Here is an 18,055-nt window from a genome sequence, read left to right as displayed (position 1 = left end):
ATCCAGCAATCCCACTCCTGAATATATATCCAAAGTAAATGAAAACAGGCTGTCAATATGCATTACCACGTTTATTGCAGCATTATTCACAGTAGCCAAGCTTTGGAAACAACCTAAGTGCCCATTAATAAATGGATGGATAAAGAAGATATAGTATATGTATATATATATAAAATGAAGTATTATTCAGCCAAGAGAAAGAAGGAAATCCTGCCATTTGCAACAATAATGATGAACCCTGAGGACATCATGCTAACTGAGAAAAGTCAAAGACAAATACTATATGATATTACTTGGATGTGTAATCCAAAAAGAGCCAAACTCTTAAAAACAGTAAGATTGTAGTTATCAGGGGCTGAAAAGTGGGAGAATAGGAGACATGTAGTACAAACTTGCAAATAGAAGGTAAATAAATTTTGAGATCTATTGCACAGTACAGTGGCTACAGATAACCATACAGTTGATCCTTGAACAATGTGGCGGTTAATCTGCATATATAATTTATAGTCAGCCCTCCTTATCCACAGTTCCACTGCACCCTCTGATTCAACCAGCCACTACCGTGTAATACTGCAGCATTTACTGCTGAAAAATATCCATATATAAGTGGACCCCTGCAGTTCAAACACATGTTGCTCAAGGGTTAACTGTATTGTATTATGAACACCAAACTTGCTAAGAAACTAGATCTTCTTATTCCCACCACAAAAAGGATTTTATAATTAATAAAATTAGAAATAGGTAGAAACAGTAGTGATCATGGATGGTCTTCCATTTGGGCCATATTCCCACAAGTAGGTATCAAAAACATTTACCCTTGTAAGTATTACTAGTAAGTGTGGAACTACACTACCACAATGCCGAGGAACTAACCTGAAAACTAGCCAAATAAAGCAGACTAACTAAATTACATCTCTATCCAACTGTCTGGTTAAAACATGGTGTATTAGTTTTCTATTGTTGCAGTAACAAATCACCACAAATTGAGTGACCTAAAACAGCACAATTTTGTTATCCTACAGATTTTGCAGGTCAGAAGTTAAGAGTGGGCTAGGGTTTCATAAGTCTGAAATCAAGGTGTTGGCAAGGCTGCCTTTCTTACTGGAGGCTCTGGAAGAATAATCTGCTTCCAAAGTCATTCAAGTTGCTGGCAGACTGAATTTCCTTGTGACTGTAGGATTAAGGTCCCTGATTCCTCACTAGCTGTCAGTCATAGATCTGTCATTGTTCCTAAATGCTATCTGTAGTCTTTCTCATGCTTTCCATGTGGCTCCCTCCAATAAGAATAGATCAAGCCCCTCTATGAGTTATCTCTCATATTCATTCTGCAAATCTCTGACTCTAGTTTAGAAAGTTATCTGCCTTTAGGGTCTTATGTATTTAGACTGGTCTTAGTGAGAAAATACAAAATGATCTCCCTATTTTAAGGTCTATAACCATAAAGATAACTGTAAAACCCCTTTTGCCATATAATGTAACATATTCATAAATTCTGGGGATTTTGGTGTAGACATCTTTATACATCCATTCTGATGACATATAGCAAAGTTCCCAAATATATTTTTAAAAACAAAGGGAAATTATCCAAATTACTCAAATCAAATTTCAGTACATATAAAATATTTACATGTGTATATATATATTCATATAAATTCATGTGCACATGCATTTCTCCCAAATGTTTAAATCACTGATGCCAAGATACATTTTTCCATCTACCTCCTAATTGCTTCAACCCTACATTTCATTTAAATGTGTAGAAAAAAATCAAAATATATTTTAAGAATTCAAACATCTTTGAATGAGTGATTTGGATTTAAAAATTCACCAAAGCAATCTCACTAACCAAATATCAAGGGACTTCCACAATGCCTACATTTAATTCTGTTCCTGTTCCTCAATATAGACAATGATCGTTCCATTTTCTACTGAAGGTTATATTAGCTGTTTCTGAATTATGGTTACATTTTATAGCTTAAATCCAAGGAAACAATATTGTTTTTAAATAGACTGCATTACCTTGCATTTCTTTGTGAGAAATTCTGGGAAGGAATGAAAATGATTTTAACTACTGTACAACTGTCTCCATCAAAACAGAATTATAATTATGTTGCAGGTAGCAAACTACTCAAGGTACCTGCAGAGCACAGATAAAGTGGTTCATTGGTCATCCATTTCCCAGGCAGTTTAGCTTAATCTGTAGAGCAGGTATAATGCATATTAATCCAAACAGCCCTGAACTCCAGCCATTTAGAGAAAGCACACCTGAATCTTCCTTTAAGAACAGGTTTTGTAATACATTTTTTTCTGGTTCTAATCATTAGCACTGGGTATTTTTAAACCTGTCTGGAAGCGCATATTGTTACCCTAAAACACTTCTCCAGAATTTTCACCCTTCTGAGATTACCCTACAATAAAGGGAGTAATGATGTCCCGTATGCATGCCGTGTCAGAAGAGGTTCAAATCACATCATAGATAAAAATATGTAAACTCCCAGTTGGTATAATTATACCAGGGAGATAGCTCAAGTTAAGTGGAAAATTGCCACAGTATGAGACATTATATCTTTCTTTAAAAAAAAGACAGTGTTAAAAAAAAAAAAGCATAGCTTGCCCATTCCTACAAAAATATGTATGGTCTATATACCAAACTTGCGCATATATTTTAAGACATTGTGACATTATGCCAGATGGGCTTGTTCATTCGCTCTGTTGATTACACATCATATATGATGAGCTGACAAGTAGCTTGTGGTTTGGAACACAAGTAACAATCCAACAACAAGCAAATATGATGCCAAATATCATTTATAAATCAATGCTAGCTCTAATTCATTGATGTTTACAGATTGGCAAAATCTTTTTCACAATTCAGCTGATTACTCCTATGTATTTAAGGTAAAATATCTACAAAAGTTCCATGATCCCCAATGTCATTTTTAATATTTAAAGTTAACATTTCTTAAAATTCTGCTATATAACAAAATAAAATCAAGTTAGTATCAAATATATTTTATCTGGAAGGGAATTCTAAATAAAAATAACTTACAACAGACTCATCTATAAGTTTCACACACTATTTTATGATTTATAGTCAAAGTAAGACCAAATGATTTGAGTTAGATATGGAAAAAATAAATGTTCTTTTCTAGCCTTGATATTTATATTAAATATAAGAAACCTTTATATAACTTAGAAAGTATCAATGATTCCCACCATCATATATACATGACACTTTTGGCTAAGATTAACTATCCCCATTTCCTACTCAAAGATCTTATATTAAGAGGAAAACATTACATTAATTAAGGTTTGTAATAAATACATCTATCAGAATAAATGAATGGAAATTTTCAAACAGGTAACATTAAGAGAAAATTAAGGAAAACTATTTCTTTTTTTCATTTGACTTAGGACAACACTCTTATTAAGTAATCTAATTACTTTTATTCTGGCACTTACAGGCAGATACAAATCTTTACCCAGAAAATTAATGAAACACAAAAACATAGTGCTTAATCTAAGCTCTTTTTTCTCTCTTAAGTGAAAAAAATAAACTAGAGCAGTCTTAATCAATATCAAAAGGATTAAATTTCTATAAATAATTTAAATATATTCTATAATACATAATTTTTAAATATTTTAACTTACTCTTATTTCTGTTCTAATTTAATTTGACAACTGAAACAAATAAAAAATTAATTTTATGAATAATCTTAGAAAAACAATATTACATATGAAATATCTGCCCTGATATACAATTTTTACTTTCATACTTCTGGAATAATGTGAAGGAAATACCTGTCTAAAGTAGTCAGTGAGAATTTTTATAACTTACATTCTTTGTTGCATAATTTAAAGGTTTGGAGGGATGTCTGAATGACAGTAAATGGGCTCTCTATATCTCCATCTAAAAGGTAACATTCCAACTGAAAATTAAATGCTATTACCTCTAGTCATAAAATATTCACATTTAAAACTTAATTGGCTCTAATTTGTAGAGTAGGCATTCTCAACAGATTTTGTTCAGAGACAAAATTCCAAATAATAGAATTTTTGTGAACACAATGTAAGGGCTTCAACATCAAAAACACTAAACAAGTCAGTGATATTTGCATTGAAATAATTATTTTCCAGTATGTTTCATGGTATCTATAAACAGTGACTACACTTTCTTTGTTCATCTGGCCATCCTTCAACCCTGTCACTAAGGCTTGAGATTTTAGCTCTGATCCCTTTTTATTATATCCCAGGGAAAAAGTTTCTAAATTCATTTTTAAACTCCTGTCTCTTAATATTAGTAAGGTATATCCAATCTAGACAAATCCTTGGCAGACATCTCCGTAGCATTACACAGTTATTTGAGACAAAAATACATTTTGAATACTCATTAATATTTGGCATCTGTGAAAGATTTCAGTACATCATTATCTAGGCTACAGTGCCTAAAATTGTTGCATGACGACCACCAATGATCAGCAAACACTGAGGACCCATCAGTGGTAACTTATAATACTATTCCTTTTACACTTTCTACAGATATGATTCCTATCTTTAAACGTTATCTTAGACTACATAACAAAGGATATTATCTTTCCTATACTTTTTATTACCTTAAAAGTTATGTCCAAAGTGTTTATGGATGTTAGTCTATGATTACTTTTTCTAATATTTATATAATTTGAAGTGTTTCACACAATTTTCTAATATTAAATGTCTATAACCTTCGTCTATCACTGTTTTCTTCAATTGTTCAACACTTAAAAAATTAGACCTGCATTAATATTAGAGAAGATTTGTTTGGTTTTAAGCTTAGTATATAACTCATAACTTAGGTCTCTTGTCTTTTTCAGATTGTACAATTAACCTATCATTACATAATTTTATATGTATATAATATATTCATACATACTGATGACATATACATATATACTGGTGATATGTACACATATATATAAAGATTATTTGTTACAAGGATTTAACTCACATAATTATAGAGACTGAAAAGTCTCAAGATCTGCAGTTCCAAGCTGAAGATCTAGCAAAGCCCACAGTAAAATTCCAGTTAGAGTTCAAAGGCCTGAGAACCAGAAGAGCCAAAGCTGTACATGCTAGTCTGAGTCCAAGGACAGGGAAAAAAACCAACGTCCCAGCTCAAAGACAGGCAGGGAGAGTGAATTTTCTACTTTTTTCCATCTTTTGGTTCTACTCAGGCCTTCAATGGATTGGATGAGGTCCACCCACATTGAAAGGGACAATTTGACTTACTCTAATGATTTGATGTTAATTTCATCCACACACACCAAGAATAACATTTAACCAGATATCTGGGCACACTGGGGCCCAGTCAAGATGACACATAATATTAACCATCACACATGGATTCATGAATACTGGGAAACGATTTGACCATGTGGCCACAAACATGGAAGAGATAACACTGGAATATTGAGTTCAAGGACATCTAGGAAAGAAAAATGTAATTGAACCAACAGGAGTTGGCATAAAGTGTTAGGATCATCTCACATATTAATGTCCACCAGAGAACATCCTCTACAGAAAAAATATGATCAGAAACTCCAACACAACTGAAAATTATTATAAGAAGAGAAACTTCTTAAGGTAGTATAAAAGGCAGTATGAGGTATCTTGGAAATCAACAACTTTTGTTTATATAAACTGTGGGTAGAAGACAGCAAAAGAAAACTCCAGTGAAAATAGCAAGAGAAGTTAAAATATCTAGGGATAAAATCAAAAAGAAATGTGTTATGTTTTTAAAAGTAACACTTACAAAACCTCATAAAGGACTGAGTAATTGAACAAATTGGAAAGTTACTGCATTGGGTGGGGGTTACGATTTAGGCAATTATTGGTACCAATTGCTTAGTTTTCATTGCATTCCTATCCGTGCCATGGCCTTATCATAAATGTAAGGTTCTTCTCCACTCCTTCGACATTGTTATTGGCCTGGTGATTTACTTTGACCACTTATCTCTCTTCCCCTCGACGAACACTATGATAGGAACATAATCTGGCTAGACACCAGTTCAAGGAGAGTGAGCTTTCTCTTCTTTTAGACGGTCAACAGGCCTCCTAAAAAAATGTAAGTCCCAATGTAGCATAATATTATCAGAGTATTAATAATTAAGTCCAACAAGAAAGTCATGGTTCAAAAAAAAATTGTGAATGTAGCTTTTGGCACAGAACTGGTTATCCTCAGACACACAAAACCTTACAAAGTTTCAGAGAGGATTTTATAAGCAAAACACCTTCAATCTAGAACCCAAAACAAACAAACAAAAATGCCTGACTCTGGGCCCCAAATGTTCAACTAGAAGGAAGTAGGCTGAGGATGTTGGCAGTCACCAACATACACACTGGTGCATTTAACAAATATGGATCTGGGAAACAATCCTAGGGATTAGAATTGAATGCCTAAGCAAGTAATACCTACAGTCCAAGAGTTTGTGTACCTGGTAACATTTGCCTAGTGTTTCAAAATCAATATACAGTAGTGACTGCTTTTCAAAATGAGAATGTCTTCGTTTTCAAAATGAGAATGTGTATTGTGTGTGTACTCTTTCCCTGGACAGCATTTTATATAGGGTATGTGCAGTATAGGTGATTATTTTTTTAGTTCATAGGTCTGTGGGACAAGAGAATTGGATGTAACCTGGCATGAATCAGAATATCTTAGATTTAAAATCTGATGTCATTATTGTATAAGGCATATGGTGGTCCTGGGATGGAGATGAGTATGTTTTACATGCAGGAATGACAGGAGTAATTGAAACCAAGAGGTAAACTGTGGTATACTGAATGTTTTTTATCCAATATCCAATTATTCCTGCATTCACACCGTGGCCTCAAAATGATCATAGTGTACTTCCATACCCCTTGACTTTTACTTGACTATGACTTGGTTTTGCCAACATCATGTATGTGGAAGTGACAGTATGCTAGTTTCAAAGCTAGAAATTAAGTAATCTTATATGTTTCTACTTGCTTTATTGTACGTCATGCCACCTTCCATGAATGTAACATATCAAGGTGTAGTGGTCTATTCAGGCTTCTACAACAGAATGCCATAGGCCAGGTAGCTTATAAACAACAGAAATTTATATCTCACAGTTATGGAGGGTGGAAAATTCAAGATTAAACCACTAGCAGATTCAGCATCTGGTAAAAGCCTGCATCCTAGATGGCCATCTATCTGTACCAGCAGGAGGTGGAAGGGGTGAATGAAATTTCTGGGCCTTTTTTATAAGAGCACTAATCTCATTCATGAGGGTTCCACATTCCCAGCCTAATCACCTCCTAATAGTATCCCGTGGGGATTAGGATTTCAACATCTGAATTTCGGAGGGACAGAAACACTCACATTACAGCACCTGGCAAGGACTGTTATCTAAGGAGAATGAGAAGAGCTGCCCCAAGCATCCCATAGTTGATTTCAGTGACAAGCGTAATACCACACAAGACAAGCTGTCTGAAATCACAGAACAAGTACCCTACACATTCATGAGACTACATGAATTTTCTTTTAAACAACTGAGAGTACAGGAGAATTGTCATATAGCATTTTCATGGCAGTCTTTCAGACAATTAGACAGAAAGCCAAAGAGTCAGGTCTTCCTTATTTATTTTCCAAAATGAATGTGGTCCTAAAAAAATACCAACTTTTAAAAGATGGAGTTAGGCAAACACACATTCATATGGGAAAAAAATGAGCAAGCAACTATCTTAGGGAGTTCTTCAAAAGAAGAGCAAAACAGGTAAACTAGCCAATAATATATCCAAGTGTAGTTAAGCCAACAATTAAAAGTGGGAAATAGATCAATAGAATACCATAAAAATAGAGATGAATGAAAATATTTTAAAAATTAGGATACAATTAAGACAGTATCGCAAATCACTGGAATAATTTTTTAAAAAGAAGGACAACAGCTGAAACAGTAGCTCAAATGACCTCTCTGAACACACCATGAGACCTATAAATATGATGTATTTTTAATAAGCTGCAGTCTGTTTAATATCGCACCCACTTGCTTGTTCTCCCTCCTTTCCTTCCCCACTCCCCTTTGTCCTCCACTTCCCTGAAGCTATACCCTTCCTCTTAATTAAGTGCTAGCACATTATATTTTTGTCTCAGGTTCTATTTTCTAGGCAATCAAGGTTAAGATATAAGAAAATTTGCCCTTTTAGCAGTATATATAGGAAATATTTTGCCTTTTAAAAATAATTCTAGCATGCAAATATTTTAAATTTTTTATACTATCAATTTATCATGGGAAAGAAGCTTTATTCAAGAAATATTATTTGGAATAGATATTTTGTTGTATCAAATGTCATCTAGAACAACTATGAATAAATATTGTGGTTTCTGTCCTTTGACATACTTAAGTGGGTTAAACTTAATTGATTTTCTAATACTGAAACATATTTCCAGTACTATAATGAGCTCATCTTGGTTGTGATGTGTTATTCTTTTAATACCTCAATGGGTTGTACTTGCTAATATTTTATTTTAGGAGTTTGGTACTGTTTATTCATATTAGAAATTATTTTTGCATATTTGTCAGTTTTTGTTATTAACGATACCAAGAATTTACATAAAAATAATTTAAAGCTTTCCTTCCTTCTCTATTCTCAGTAAGAATTTGTATAGAAATGCAATTATGAGTTTCTTGAGGTTTTGATAGAATTCAATTATGCAAACATGTAAGTCTGGTACTTTTTGGGTAGAGCTTCCTTGATTCCATCATTAAATGCTGTGTTGAAATGTTTTAGTCGTTTATCGCAATTGGCAAGTTTTGATCTCTATGCGTTGAATGTTGCTTTTCTCAGCATCTATTTTCTATTTCCCTTCATCTACTTCTTGTCTGAGAAAAGCCAAACATGCCACTGACTTTTTGAAAAGCCCTTCAATAATAAATACATGGTCAACATTGAGGGGAGGAGATAATAATTAAACACCCTCTCTTGGGACAAGGAGTTGTACAAGCACCCCTCACTCAGCCCCTAATATTCTTCTCTTTTTCAAGAATGCACAGGCTGTGAGCAGAACCACTTGACTGAAGAACAAATGCCATCTGCTTGACTTCTGGGTACGGCTCTTTATTGATTTCACACTTGGGAAGGTAAAATGGGTAAATTTTTTGCCTATCTCTCAAACTCTAGTAATTTGATACTTCAGTTTGCACTTAGATAAAAGCGAACTTACTTCAGTATTTGTAATTATACACCATTCAGGCTTACATAATTGAGGGGGAGACCTCCTGCATTGAGGTTTGCCACCAAAGTAATGGCCAGTAATTGTCTTCTTCAGCTGGCTTTGACCTTTTATAACTGTGCACATATTTTCTTTTTTCACAAGGAGGGATGATTGGCTAAGAGCAGGATTAGGGTATTTGGTGGTCTCCTAGCCAGATACCATAGTAATGCGAACTCATTCTCAGCATATTTCTAATTTTGCATTACCTTGTTACTAAGCTTTCTTACATAGTAAATCATTCTACTCTTTCCACAATGCAAAGTTTGCCACTGCGAGTGAAGATCTCCTATTTTCCCCTTTTTGGTCAATATCCTGTAGCTTTAGACTAGATATGATCCATCAATTCCTTAAATTCTTTAAGGTCCTCAAGACAAGTATATAGTTTACATTTTTGTCATTTGTTTTGTTCTAAGATATATAAAAGCGATGAGGAAGACAAAACTGCCATGAAAGTGAAAACAACATATTTACAATGAACTACAAGTTGAAATGAGGGGGAAGGTATAGCTCATGTGGTAGAGCACATGCTTAGCATGCACTAGGTCCTGGGTTCAATCCCCAGTACCTCCTCTAAAAATAAATAAGCCTAATTGCCTCCCTCCAGAATAATAATAGTAGTAATCTGTAAATAAGTAAACCTAATTACCTTCCCCCCCCCCAAAAAAAAACAACCAAACATACAAGTTGAAATGAAACTCTTCCACATTTCTTAGGAACAACTAGATGCATATTTTTTTAAGAATCCTTCAACTGGGCAAAACCAATTCTATCACTAGAACTCAGACAGACATTTACTTAGAATGAGAAAAATTAAACAGTTGTTTCTTTCTCCAATGAAGGGAACAAAAACTAATGAGGTATAAGTCGGAAATTGCTTATCTGGTTTAACATTTAGTAGCTGTATCTAAACCCAGTAGTTATCACAGAGGCACCAAATTAATGTTTTTCATAATTATATATTCAAGAAGAAGGTATAATTTTCACATGATATAAAAGTATGCATATCATCTACACTGAGTTTTCATTGGCAATGGCAGGTTTTGTTTTTGCTTATATTCTTTTAAACAAAACTTCACATATTAGAAAACATTTTTATGATAGAAAAGATATGGCTCATACTCATCATCTGATAATCAAACTTTAAAAGATCAGAGAAGTTTTACATATAAAGAGAGATCTTTTACTCTCGCTGCTGTTCTCATACCTTTCTCTTTTTTCCCTCCAGGGGTGGTGACAGATAAAGTGGAGGCAGAGGTAGCAACAGCCACGCTGGTGGCAAGAATGATTCCCCATCTTTGAGGTAAGACTCCATGTGAGTCTCTGCCCGTGGGAAGTCTGGGACCCCCAGCCATCCAGGACCAGCAGTTCCCACCACCAGCAGGAGGAGGAAGAGGAGAAGACTGTTCAGTGGTGCCAACCCCCATCCCATTTTCCTCTTCTTGTATCTCATTGTTGCCATAGCTGTTTACAGCAGGGCTTCCTCTGCCCCAAAATGAGGAGTTCTAGGCACTGCCATTCAGCTACCATAGCTCCTGTGACTTCGAGGAATTCTGCCTAATTCTCCCCGCTCTACACCTCCCCACCCACAAACCAGTGCTGCAAGGACTGAAGAACTGTGGAGGCCCAGACTGCAGCACTAGTGGGGCCATATCCCAGAATCCCCGCCCTGGAAGGCTGCATGCAGACTGAAGAGTAGCACCGGGGGGCTGGGCCAGCCCCACTGATCCAGACCTACAGAGCGCAGCAAGACCACCCAGGCTGCAGAGTACGCCAGGTTGGGGGTGGTGGAAGGACGGAGCAACAAGATGGCCAGTAAAACCAAGGCCAGAGAGGTCCTGAAGGTGATGGCCCAGTGCCACTCTCTCAGCCACAGGGACGAGAATGCTATTTACTAGTAGATTCTGACTGTGGATGTAAAACTGGGCCAGGTGATTCTGTGGAATCCCCACACTATCAGACTTAGATGATAAAAATTTGAGGCCTCTAGAAGACTCAATGCTTCAGGGTTTCAATGGCATGGTGTTTGCTTATGGCCAGATGGGCAGTGGCATGACCTATACCATGCAAGGGAGCCCAAGCTGTACAGGGTAACACCTTTGAGCATTTCTTCACTCATTTCTCATGCTCTTAGAACCAGCAGTACCTGGTCCAGGCCTCCTACCTGGAGATATACCAGAAGGAGATTTGAGATCTGCTCTCCAAGTAGCCCAGCAAGAGGCTAAAGCTGATAGAGAACCCTGAGGTATCCACATCAAGGACCTCTCCTCCTTTGTCACCAAGAATATCAAGGAGATTGAGTATATGATGAATTTGTGGAACCAGACTCGGGTTATGGGCAACACATACACGAATGAAGTCAGTTCCTGCTCCCACTCCATCTTCGTCATTACCATGGATGGCACTGAGTGTGGCTGTGATAGCCAGGACCACATCTATTTGGGTAAGCTCAATCTAGTGGATCTGACTAGTAGTAAGAAACAGAATAAAGCAGGTCCTTACAAAGCTGAAAAGATAGGCACACAGTTCATGCATAATGGTGATGGTGAAGGTGAAGGCAGTGGTAGAGAAGGGCCTAAGGAACCCTCCAAAATCAAATCTCTTTCTGTCTGCCCTGTCAGATCACTGCTCTGGTGGGCAACAGGAGCACCCATATCCCTTACTGGGACTCCAAGCTGACCTGGCTGCTGCAGGACTCTCTTGAGGGGAATGATAAGACCATCATGGTGGCCTCACTGGAGCTAGCTTCTTACTGGCTCCAAGGAGACCCTCTCCAACCTGCGCTTTGTGAACCGAGCCAAGAATATCATGAACAAGCCCTGGGTGCACAAAGATCCCAAAGACACACAGCTGCAAGAATTCTAGGAGGAGATTACCTACCTGAAGTCTCATCTGTAGAAGAAGGGGGCGCTGGGAAAGTGGCTCTGGAAGAAGAGTAGCAGCATAAAGAAGGCCATGTCAGCCACAGTGGGATACCATGAAGGGCCAGTGATCAAGGCCTGGGAGGCAGAAGAGGAGGATAACAACCACCACCTGCCCCAGCCTATTGGAACTGGCCTTGGATAAGAACATAAAGAATTACCTGCAGATGCAGAAGTAGCGGCTAGAGGAAGAGAAGGTGACCATCCAGGATGTCTGCAGCCTGGTGAGTGAGGAGAAGCGGAAGTTGCTGAAGATGAAGGAGAAGATGCTGGAAGATCTCCAGAGCTGCTTGCATCCTAGTACAAGGCAGTGGAGAGCAAGCTGCTCCTTTGGGGCAGGAACATCATGGATCACACCAAGGAGCAGCAGAAGATTTAGAAACTAAAGAGTCAGGAGATTGCCAAGCAAAAAATGCCACGAGCAGGAAATGCAACAGGAGGTGATGATTTGAGGTGAGGAGACCAGGTAGTTCCAGGGCACCTACACATCCCTGCAGCAGGACATCGAAGTCAAAACCAAGAAACTCAAGAAGCTCTATGCCAAACAGCAGGCAGTGAAGGCAGACATCTAGGAGAAGTATGATAAGCATGTCCACATATAGGAGGATCTGGAAAAGGCACAGAATGAGCAGACCTGGGAACTCAAGTTCAAGTAACTAATCATTGAGAACTTCTTCCTCCTGAGGAGAACAAGGTCGTAAACAAGCTTTTCCTGTACTGTGAGGCGGGGCAGTAGAAGGGCCATCCACTTCTGTCAGCTAGATTCAATAATAGCAAAAGCAGCAGCAGCCCATGTCTGCAGTGGGCTACAAGAGGCCTATCAGTCAGTATGCTCGGCTTGCCATGACAACGGTAGCATCCCAGGCACAGGACTGAGCACATAATAGCTGAGGCTCAGGGGGATAGCCTGGGCTTGTCACACTGGACATGGGATGGCACAACTGTCCACCCAATCCGAGTTGCATCTCTGCTTCCAGTGCTCTGAGGGGCCCCAGAGAGAAGGTCCCGTAGAGAGGGAGAGGCAGGGCCTCATGAAGCCAGATGACTCTGAAGTCTCCTTGGGTAGAGTGCTCCCTTTGTCCACCATCGCTTAAGGCCACCTGTCCCTCAGAACCGTCTGCATTCTGAGCCTGGCCGGGAGCTAGAGCGGAGGCTGGAGGCTGGGTGGATGGGCAGTAAAAGGGAGACGCACGGCCCCCAGCTTAGGAATCTGTCCTGAAAGTACAAATGTCAGTGACCACGACAGCTCTCAACGGACTGATCCACTGATATGCAGACTAGGAACAGAGCTCCACCTGCAATGGTTCGCGGGCTTTGTCCCCAGTGTGTTGCCGAACCTAAAGGAAACTCCGGAGTGCAAATCTATGTACAGATAAGGCGGCGAGAAGCGGGGGGGGTCAATCCTTTACTGAACTCTGGGACATGTCCATCCCTGAGAAGGAGGAACCGCTGAATCTCACCCTCGCGGACGTGTCTACTGTGCAATTTGTGGATGCTGTTTTGTTGCTGCTGTTTTACAAATTTACTTTGACACCTGAGGTGAAGAAAACTGTTTTCGTTGTCGACTTCACAAAGTTCTCTCCTTTCTCATCACAAAATTGGAAAAGACAAGTATTCAGGAGACCAAGTGAGAACACCTGCTTTTGGCTGCGGTAAGGGGGAGGGTCCTCAGGCCTCGGCCCATGGCGACGAGGGGCGGGGGCGGCGGGGCTAGTGAGAGCCTGGGGGGGGGGGGCGCAGGCGCTCAAGGCGCGTGGGCCGGGCTGGTGGTGGAGCTGTTGGCGTCGCTGAGGGAGCGGGGCCGGGTCCCCGCGGGGCTGCTGCAGCAGCCGGGCAGGAGTGCGTGCGGGGGCGCGCGGGCTTCCTCAAGCGGTCCTCGCCCTTGAAGAGCTTGCCACAGGTGGGCCACATACGCTTTCGCGCGTGCGCAGTGAGGCGCTACCGCGCCAGCTCGGCGGAGGCGCGAACTTCAAGTTGCCGTGCTGCCAGCCGCAGGCGAAGGCCCTCTTGCCGTTGTGAGTTCTCAAGGCGCAAAACTTTCTCGCATCCTGCGTCGTGGCACTTGTAGTTTCTCCTCGGGGACCCCAGGTTGGCATGACTTCGGCCCTGTAGGTCCCCTCGAATGAGGCGGGGCTCGCTGTTGTCTGGGTGCCTGGGCTTCTGCTCAGGCTCCAGTTCCACCTGGGCTGAAGTTCCGGCTACACCGCGGGGCTGCGGGTGGGGTTGGGGGTGGGGCGGCGTCTCCGCGCCTGCGCCGCCGCTGTTGAGGAGGGGTTGCGCGGGGTGTGTGGGGAGCAGGGGGTTCCCCTTAGAGGCGCCCTCTCTGGGCTCTTCAGGGGCACGCGACTGCGCTCGCTGGTCGTGGCCTCCGAGTACGCCTCCTCCACGAAGAGGAAGGCGCTGGCCTTGCCTTCCTGGCCTGCCTGGGACTTGGGTAGGGTAGCGTGGCCGTCCAGAAGCTGGCCGGGCCCTTCTGACCACCCCGTGCAACAGAGTGGCTGGGCAAGGATAGGAAGCAAACAGAACAAGGTTCTAGTTAGAACATAAATAACTAATGGGGTTGTAACAGTACAATATGGTGACTTTAGTTAATATTGTATATATAAAGTTAGTAAGAGAGTAGGTCTTAGAATTTCTCGTCACAGGGGAAAAAAAAACCTAGCTATTTTGAGTTCTTTATCAGGGGTATTTTGGGGATTGGTTACGAGGAAATTATTGTGGTCCCTTACTGATGTCATGATTCCATGATTTTGTCTGTTTCTTGAAATCCTTGCAGTTGCTGTCATTCCATTGGAAATAGCAGACACTTCCTCCAGTATTTACTGACTAACTTTAGGAGAGAATTTCCTTCCCACTGCTCTGCTAAGGATTTTGAGGCTTTCTCAGTCCTTTATCCTCAGTGAATACACCTGTGTCGCACTTCTTGCTTCCTCTCGTGGCAGAATTCTTTAGCATATAGTCTTCTGTCAGTCCCACAACACACCAGACTGATTGCTGACAGCCTCCCATTTGCTTTGCCAATGGTGACGCTAACACTCAAATTTCTAGTTGCACCTGGCCCGAGATTCAGGCTGATTTTCTGCAGTGCTCACTGGCCATCCGACGAAGCTCATTCTTGAGGCCATCTGGAGTGTTCACAGGCAGAGGGTCACACAGTTTGGGAGGTGTGTGGGTGAGATGCACAAAGCAGTGGGGGTTCCCATAGGGCACTTGGGAGGATCCACAAGAGAGGTTCCCCCAGTGGCTCTTTGGTGGCCTTCTTGATGGAGTTCACAATGCAGTTAGCAGACCCTGAATCCACATGCCTTTAATGCCATCTGAGACTCCTTTCTGTTGCTCTCTCAGCAACTAGTGCAGCTCTCCCTACCCCAGCTAGTGCAGCTCACAGCTCAGTACTCTGGATGAGGCAAAAAAAGAAACAGGGCCTCTTGGCAGCATCTCACATGGCTGGGGAGTCTGAGTACTCACTCACATACTCTCACTTTCCCCATGTGATAAATCATGGACGAAGACAGTCTTTTTTGGCACAAACCTGTGCTTCCTTGGGGAAGTAGTTATGCAGGTAAAGTCAGGCAGTCACTCTTACCCTCTCCAGTGCATCCAAACTCATATATTTTTTTTTCTTCCAACAGTATGCAGGAACTACTCTACTGGAATCCGGGACTTCCACAAAAACTCTCGTCTACACATCTGATTCTGTGTTCTCCGTGGACTCCGAGACCACACTGAGATGTGAGACCCAGTTTATGGAGCACTGTAGTGTCCACGGTCAGGACCAAGGTATGTATGACTATTACTTGAAGCAAGCTGGTCAGCAGTTTATGATGGTTGATGTGGTCTGGATCCCTATGAAACTGAGGTTCTAAACAAACAAACATGTTTTGAATTTCCCCATTTGGTTTGCTATTGATTCAAATTTATATGAATCATAGGAGTGTGATACACTCTTAACCACTGAAATTAATATTCCGTGGATCCTAAATTCAAAGTAAAAAATTGAAGTTCAAACAATGTTGTTTTTCTGTGCAATAGTCTTGTCAGTAATTACTTACAAATATAATTAGATTATCTAAAATCCAAAAGTATATTTAATATTGCTTTTGTGTTTCCTATCTGTATAACCATGCAGACTTGAGTAAAACTGATGAATATGTTTATAGGCTCCCACTGTCACTGATTCAATGGATCTATTAACATTTAGACAGTGTTTATTACTTTTAATAAAATTTGCTGATAGAATATCATGTTAGGTGTAATTTAGTGTATTGAAGATGATACTTGTAGTTTACTGTCTGGGGAAATAGAAAAAAAATATATAGATAGCGTTGTTACCATAGCATACATTTCCCAATGTGTTTCCTCTAATCAAACAATTAATGAACTATTCAGTGTATTCACTGCATGCATCATTACAGAGTTGGCATATGATTAATTCATGAGTGACAGCAGGGTATGTCACCTGGAATACAGTGATATGCACTTTGACCTTCAAAGCAGTCTTCACAAAAGACTCAGAAAATACTAAGGCCCCTGCACTAATCTTATATGGAATGCAAATAACACATTTAAAAGATGTTTTGCTTCAAGACAAAATACTTTGACCTAATGTTAAAACAGGACTTCATTACAAAGGCTAGAGTGAAGTTTCTTTAAAAAAAAAAAAAAAAACCATGACAATAAATTTCACAGATTTTGCATGTGCTTTAAATATTTGTATATACTGTTAGGATGTAACCTTAAATCATTAAAATGTATTAGTTCATCTTACTTCCACATTTCAGCAAATGACACATACCTAATATATGTCAAATATGTGCTTTTAATTACTTTGCCTCTAATTAATATGCTCTGATTATTTTTCTACTATAAAATATGAATTATTCTGAGTTATGGCATATATACATATATTTATATGTAATTATAGATATATTTATAATCCATTAAAGTGTTATTACATTCTGATGCCAAGTAAATTTGTTTTTCCATTAATACACATATCAGTTAGGATACTTGCACTAAATCTCAAACTAGCTTAAACAAAATCAATTAATTACTCTCCATATTATGACAAATTGCTAACAAACCTTTTAGACTTAACAGTGCTCTTTTAGCTGACAATTAAAGAATAATAAAAGCTAGCCTCCTCCCTCAGTATCCACCTTAAATGCCCCAGTAACTCTGCTTCTGCTTAATTCATATGTCTACCTCTGAGCTCATCATTATGGATACTCTGGCCACTCTGGGTTTCAGGTTCATCTCTGTAGGCATGAGAGATAAGTTCTTTATCAAGTGAGTCAGTAGCTTTTTCTGAAAGAAAAAAAGAAAAAGAAAAAGATTTCCATTTTAAGGAAAAAGGATAGTGAATGTTCAGAGTTCATAATATTCAAAGTTTCCACAGCCTGACTCTGGCCTTACAGACGTCAGCCTACCCCTTCAGGGATTTGGCCTCAAACTGCACACATAACCTCTGACAGTTATGAGAGCTTTGATCTCTCTTAATCTACTTCTGCTACTTCCTGTACTCAATAATAGTAGATATGAAGAAGTCTACCCTAGGTCCCAAGATTGGAAAGCCCCTCAATTTCAGCAGCACAGGAACACCTGAACATTTCCTTCCCTTCAGGAAAACTAGTATGCCTTTTATTGCTCTTAGTGTAAGTCAAATCATAACTTTTTCCTTTGGTTTATTTTCTTGTTCTTCTTATATCTCTCCAGCTACATCTCTCAAAAACTCTTCATCCTAAGCTCTGTTGTTCAGTAATACTATTTTCTGTTCTTTAAAGGTACTATACCTTTTTTTACTATATTATTTCACTTGACATTTGTTATGTTCTTCCCTTTGTTGGAATCCACCTGCCTCAGT

At 39.4% G+C, this 18,055-nt stretch overlaps 1 pseudogene; it reads left to right on the top strand.

The window, feature by feature from the left end:
- The first annotated feature begins 11,079 nt into the window (after positions 1 to 11,079).
- LOC102510613 lies at positions 11,080 to 13,104 on the top strand (annotated as a pseudogene).
- Positions 13,105 to 18,055: the final 4,951 nt, after the last annotated feature.

This window comes from Camelus ferus, chromosome 2 (genome assembly GCF_009834535.1).
Source record: "Camelus ferus isolate YT-003-E chromosome 2, BCGSAC_Cfer_1.0, whole genome shotgun sequence".
In the NCBI taxonomy this organism is placed as follows: Eukaryota; Metazoa; Chordata; class Mammalia; order Artiodactyla; family Camelidae; genus Camelus; species Camelus ferus.
The sequence above is the reverse complement of the archived record's forward strand: the minus strand, read 5'-3'. Positions and strand labels throughout refer to the sequence as shown.